Source organism: Ambystoma mexicanum, chromosome 2q (assembly GCF_040938575.1).
Source record: "Ambystoma mexicanum isolate Mex_15411 chromosome 2q, UKY_AmexF1_1, whole genome shotgun sequence".
In the NCBI taxonomy this organism is placed as follows: Eukaryota; Metazoa; Chordata; class Amphibia; order Caudata; family Ambystomatidae; genus Ambystoma; species Ambystoma mexicanum.
Genome location: NC_090924.1, coordinates 207,984,545 through 207,991,850, shown reverse-complemented (window position 1 = coordinate 207,991,850; position 7,306 = coordinate 207,984,545).

Sequence of the window (7,306 nt, the reverse complement as noted above, 5' to 3'; positions counted from 1 at the left end):
GGAAACATTTTCTGTGACTCTTTGCTCCACTAGCAAGCTTTTTTGGGTGAACACATGATATTGTACATATTCTCAATGAACATCAATAAGTAATAGATTCAATATTTATGTAATATTTGGATCTTTCATCCTGCAACTCAGTCCACATTGCTTACTCTATCTTTAGAAATTGATGTTATGATGGTAGTTTATATATTTACCTCCTTTGGTCTATACTATCAGATGCTAGTTCTCCAAAATGAACAATCTGTAGCTTCATGCATTTACCTCCTTAGGCTTATACTACCTGATGCTATGTTTCCAAAATGAACAATTGGTTGCTTGTGATCAATAGCACCAGCACGATTGCATGGAAATACGACCCTCTGGGGGATTTGTCACATGACAGAACGAGAGACCAGACATCGTTGTGTGCCTATCCTAATTGTAGATGTGTATTTGAAAAGGACATTACTGTTGTACGTCTTATGTACGATATTTTAACTGTACAGGAGCACTGCTCCAAAATGCTAATGTATGCCAAGTGACTGCTAATTTGATGTTTGATTTATTTTTAATAATTGGGTGTTAATTAATGTGCTGGCGATAACCATCTATCCCAATAAGAAACCCATGCAAGTCAGATGCTCGCATTATCTCATGAATCTTCCTATTGTAAAAGCTACAATGACTGGTGTTTTCCCATGTGCACAGTACAGAATATGTATTAACTTGATGCAATTTGTTTTTCCACGTACGTCTGGGTGTCTCAAGACAAGAATATCAGGTTGCCATGACAACCGTTCTAACAACCACTTTTTCTCCAATCACAATTAGTGACATTACATGATTAAACTCCCTATTTGCTAAGGAATTTTTAAAGTACCCAGAAATACCATTTTGACATGTGTTATATATGTGACTCATACTGTCTACCACATAGACAAAACAAAAGGGCCACTCAGATTCCCTGCCACTGTGCTTTTGATTACGGTAAGACCCGCAATCCTTTTGATCTTGCTTCGAGAGACCGTACACTTATGCATTCACTGCCTTTAAATCATGTAAATAGAGCCCACCCTTGCATAGTCCTGATTACCTTCTCTGTCTATTCATTTTGACAGATAACATAGGATCCCTCATGTGCACCAAATTTTCCGTCCTGATGAAGGCTGTCCCAACGACAGCTACCTGAGGATGACTCTGAGGCCGAAACACAGGTGTGTTGACCCATACCCCTTGTGTTGTAAATACTCCACCACTGTACAAATTCTTACACACTTGTTGAATCTGTACCCCAATTACACTGTTAGTACTCTGATTTTTTTCCCCGAGCAGGGAACACAGAGTGTGTAATTGCTGGAAAGTCTGAACCCATAATCCTGTACTTGGGTCTTGTTGTTCATGTATCATCCCATGTTTGTTTCATGTATTTTTTTGAGTATCCTTTGTTTATCTAATGTGTATATGACACTTGCTGCTTATGTATTAAATAAGAATCAAAGTAGCAGTCATCTTAAACTATTTGGTTTTTTTACTATCAGGACAAGTGTTTTTTCTCCTTTTGGCTTTTGTATGACTTTGCTCAATTTTGTCTGATAAACGTTTACCTACCATGGTAGAGTAAGACATTAACCATGTGCCCCTCTTTAAACACTAATATGTAATCCTACATTTTAGATGTCACATTTCATTTTAGTGTGACTCACAAATCATTTAACATTCTGTGCCAAATTCCCAAAGTCGTTTGCACTATTTTCAATGAACGTGCATCAAGTTAGCTAAAAAGGGTTCAGACTGTTGGAGTCAAGTCTTCCATCTCAAGGTTGACAGCCCTTTGCTGCCCATGTCAAATTGACCAAATTCAATAAATTTAAAATAAATAAATAATAATTCATGCATTATTGTTATTATTATTACATTTATTTGTTTAGTTTCATAAAACACTTTACAAATTCATACAACATCATCTAAATCAACATAACATGACACAATAAAATAGATAGTATAAAACATAGTTACACATTTACATTTGCATGTCCAGTACCTTTACATTTCACATGTTTGCCATGGTTTACACATTCTCTCAAAATAGGTTTAAAGGCGGTTCAATGTGTGGATCCAAAATGATGTAGGCTGTCTGAGGTCAGTCCCTTTGTCTCAGATTCTTACAGATTTGTCCACTGTATTTGAAATTTGACGTCGGAGCTGTGAGATGGCGTGAGTTGTTTCTGTTGCGCTACGAATGACTTTGTTTTCCTGTACATTGTATGGCTTTATGTATGCTGTAAAATGCATCATACAACTCAATCTTTACAAATATTTCTCCGGAGGAGGGACCCTGTGAACTCTCGTTGTTTATTTGTGGGGAATGTTTATGCCCCTCCGGCCGCCATTAGCAGGCGCAAAAGATGGGCCTAAGCTCAGTGTCATAAAGTGGCCTTTACGCTGTCATGGTAACATTATTACAATGCTGCTTAAATTGGACAAGCAAACACGTACAACACTTTATTATTTACATGTATTGCAATAATAAAAGTATCACTGTCCCACTTATGCATCATTGATGAACAACGGGGGCAGCGCCATATGAATTGCTACTATGAATTCCCCCAGCCTGCCTTGAATGGCTTCACAAAGACCAATCTCATAAGTGCAGTTCTGCTGGAGTCACACAGCACAGTGTTTGTAGCGCAAGAGTTCCACGTGGAACATCAACCCCTTACCGGATTAAAGTTATGTTATGTTAATTGGCTTTTATACTGCGCAGATCACCGCCAAAATGGTCTTAGAGCGCCGAAACCTTGGCTAAAATGGGTGAACTGTGACCCCAGTCTAGGGTGTAAACCAGATTGTCGTCTGTGGGGTGAAAAAGAAATGGAGAAGCGGTAAGAAGGAAATGGCAAAGCGGGAGAACAGAACATGGAGACATAGGTAGCAACAAAAGGGAAAGGTAACACCAGGGGTCAGATTATAGAAACATTGCACTGGTGCAAGTGCAAAATTGCACGTATCAGCACTAGGATAATCTTTGCCCTATTTCTAAAAACACTGGGACATATTAGAAAACTATTGCACCATGACAATTACAGTTTGGCATGGTATAAGCACCAAGGCAAAAAGTTTGCCCTAGTGCCAATATCTTTCTGCATTAGCACTAGGTCAAAATATATAATAATGGGTGCCTGGCAGTGTCCTGATATGCCCAGGGGGGTTAGCCCCTAGGGCAAACTTTGCCCTGTTGCAATAATGCAGTGAAAATCTTTTTTACCCGCGGGTAATTTTTTCTCTAGTTCTTATACCATGCCAATATATATATAAATTTAATCCAGTGGCAAACCTGGGAAACAACATAGAGGCATTTCAGTGCTTAGTAATTGAAGATCTAAAAAAACTCAGAAGAAAGGGACAGAAAAGGATATGGAATGACAATTTATCATTCGGTGACAGACAGGCATTACAAGAGTTGCACGAACTGAAAAATTGCATCATTAAGCCCTCGGACAAGGGGCGTAATATAGTCTTACAAAATAGGAATGACTATATTAAAGAAGCTTACAAGCAATTGAATGACAGCAAATGCTACAAGAAAATCGATCAGAATCCCATTAAAGAACTTGAAAGCAAAATCAATATGCTACTTGCAGAATGGGAAGCTAAGGGCCTACTGTCAGAAGAAAGCCGAAAATTTCTAACCGTCACTAACTCAATTACACCCACTATATACTTCCTTCCCAAGGTACATAAAAACATGAAGAAACCCCCAGGAAGACCCATTGTCTGCTTGATAGGTTCTGCATTGGAAAATATGTCGAAATACATAGATGAAGTTCTCTTTCCATTTGTGTTAACATTACCATCTTACCTAAGAGATACGACAGATTTCCTATCAAAAATAGAAGACATTCCCTGGGAGAAAGAATATCTACTTGCCAGTATGGATGTGGTTTCACTATATACATCGATTGGCCATGAATATGGGAAACAGGCATGTCAACACTTTCTACAGACCCGATCCCTTAATTATCTGGAACATTCACAAATGGTACTCTCAATGATAGACTTATGTCTGACGAACAACATTTTTTTCTTCAATAACGAATATTTTAAACAACTGCAAGGAACTGCCATGGGCACCACATTTGGGCCGTCCTATGCCAATTTAACCATGGGTGCATGGGAAGAACGAGATGTCTGGACAGAAGTAAACCTCGAGTATACCAACAATATCATTCTCTGGTTGAGATATATCGATGACCTCTTCATTATATGGAAAGGAACCGAGCAAGGATGGACAGACTTCGTTAACCGACTCAATTCTAATAATAACAATCTCCGATTTACAGAAACACATAGTCGCACTTTGATTACTTTCCTGGATGTCAACGTAAGGATAGTAAACAACAAAATAACCAGTGAACTACACAGAAAAATCACAGGGACAAATGCCCCTCTCCACGCACACAGTGGACATCCGAAAAATTTGATATGGAGCGTCCCTTACGGAGAGTTTATTCGGTTACGAAGAAACAATAGCAGTTTGGAATCCTATGATACAGAGAGTAGAATAACCGCCCAAGCCTTCGCCAGACAAAGGTACCCTAAAAGAGTGGTTGAAAGGGCATACCTCAAAGCAAGAGTAAAGGAACGTTCTACTCTCCTAGCAGGAATAGGAGACAATGAGAGAAGGAACATGGAGAAGGACAATACTCGATTAATTTTAACATTTGATACTCAAGCACCAAAAATCAGGTGTATTTTAACCAATCACTGGAGAATCCTTATGGCAGATCAAGATCTCAACAGAAACCTCCGAAATCGCCCACAGATAACCTTCAGAAAAAATCGATCAATAAGAGATACCTTGGTGAAAAGTTACATGACCCAGGAAAATGAGACTAACGATATAAATTGGTTATCTAGCAACAAAAAAGAGGGCTTTTTCAAATGCACCCACTGCAACATTTGCAAATATGCCAAACCCAGGAGCTCTTTTAAACATCCCATCACTGATCAAATTGTCAACATATTGGGGAAAATTACCTGCGAAACGGAATACGTTGTCTATGTGCTGACCTGTGCGTGTAACAAGTGGTACATAGGAAGCACCAAATGTAAATTAAAGACACGGATACAACAGCATGTACGGGCTATCATCAATAACAATGTTAACTACCCAATGGCCAAACATTTCGCAGAATTCCATGACAAAAAGATGGACAGCTTTGGGTTTTTTGGGGTGCATAGAACAGAGACAGGACCCAGAGGAGGTGATAAAGAGAAACTCCTGAGACAGAAAGAGACTTGCTACATATTGGATTTTGAGAGTAAAACCCCTAATGGACACAACATAGATGAGGAACTGTATACCTTTTTAGGCCAGTGACAAATTGCCAGAAAAGATGTATTCAAATCTACTCTTTTTGGAATGTGGGTGTCTGTCCCTTATCGTTTTAATTCTTAATTCTCATATTCTTATATTCCTATATTCTTATATCTTATTTTCTATTTATTTTTTCTAGTTTTTTACTATGGTAAAATGAAAAGAAAAAATGTAGGATTCTCAAATCTTCTTTGTGGAATCAGGGGTAAGGAAAAGGAAAGGATAAGAATGCTGGTTATCAACACTTGCCCCGTGATCATCATCAAAATATTTTAAATAATTGGAATTCCACATTGTTTTAATTCGTACAGGATACGATTTTAACCTTTTGGTGGTTGCTTTTTCTCTTGTTTATTTTGTTCACACATGTGTGGGATGTAGTTGCGCCCTCCCCCCTGTTTTTATAAACCAGAGTTTGACATATAACTGTTAAAGCAGAGCCTGAACCAACAATTGTCAAGCTAATATGCCGTAATAGATAATACGGTAGTACTTCAGACAAATCGGATGAGTCTTAGTCTGGCATTTTGCATTAGCAAGTATACTTACACAATGCATTTTACATTGACTGTTGCACTCTAAAGAGATCGGTGCAATTCTTAGCGATTACTGTACCTTAAAGAGTTGGTTGTATTTTAATATGTTGCTGGCACTATGCACTTTATAATGATCCCGGCATTTCACCGAGATATCTCAATGATGAGATCCAACATACGATTATTTGGATTAAGAATAACCAGATTGTTAACAGTAGTCGTTATATTACAGAATATATTTGCATTTTGCACCTTATAGTGACTTTTGCACATTCAAAGATCGATGCACTTTACTTTGTTGTTTGCACTAAGCACTTTAGAGTGATTGTGTATTTCATAGAGGTACTTCAGCAATAAGACCTTATATAACTGAGGGCAGCTAATACATGTACTGGATTCTTAACAGGCATTTGGCATACAACGGGGCTCCAAGGGGAAACTCTTACCCTTCGAGGCAGACCATGGCGGACCAATATTGAGTTTGAATCATACTCAGTCTCAAACTCAGATTGTACACTCCTAAGGAGAGAACCACTCCAATTAGGTGGATGTGGTATGTATAACCATGCAATTAGCGTAGTATTAACAACACTAAGATGGCCGCCATGAGTCAGCTTCGAATGGGCTGAGTTTTGAAATGGAGTCCCCTTTCTATGTCGGCACAAAAGATTGCCGTACGCTCTGCGTAATGGTTTAAAACTCTATGGTTTACCAGGAATGAATTGTTGTGATCAAGCGGCGAGGAAAGCCGCGAAACGCGTCAACGTTCCTAAAACGCGCATATTTTTGCACTTTGGGAGAGCCTTATTTCCATGGCTTTTTAATTATATTTTGCCACTTTGCAAGGCACTAATAAAGAATTGCAAGCCGATTCATGGAATAAATGTGCGCCGAAAATCCCGGCGCAGAGGGGCCAATGCGTGCGCTGCGCCGAAAATCAGCGCAAAGCGCAGGGAAACCAGCGCACGTCGATTCATGGAAGTCCCTGCGCAAGAAAAGCAGAGGACGTGCGCGGAAAAAACGCGCGGCGCAGGCCGGCGCACAGGTCAACCAACGTCGTGCGCCACGGCCACTGCGCCATCACTCCGAGCGCAGCGCACAGCTCTAAAGTAGGCAGAACACAGGGCGGGACACTCGGAATGGGGAATAAAATGGGGCACAACACTCGGAATGGGGAAGAATGTGGGCGGCACGGGGAAAGTTCAGGAGGCAAGTGCGCGGAACGCCCACACGCTCGCATACAACACGTATTCATGGAATAGAATAGGGCAAAAAAGCGCACGCTCAAAGCAGCGCACAGGCACAAACAGGCACAAACACGACCGCCACAAGAAAGCAGGCGGTAGCGTGTCTGCGCCTGCAAGAAATGTGCGCTAAAAGGCGCGCCAACAAATAGCACCTATATACA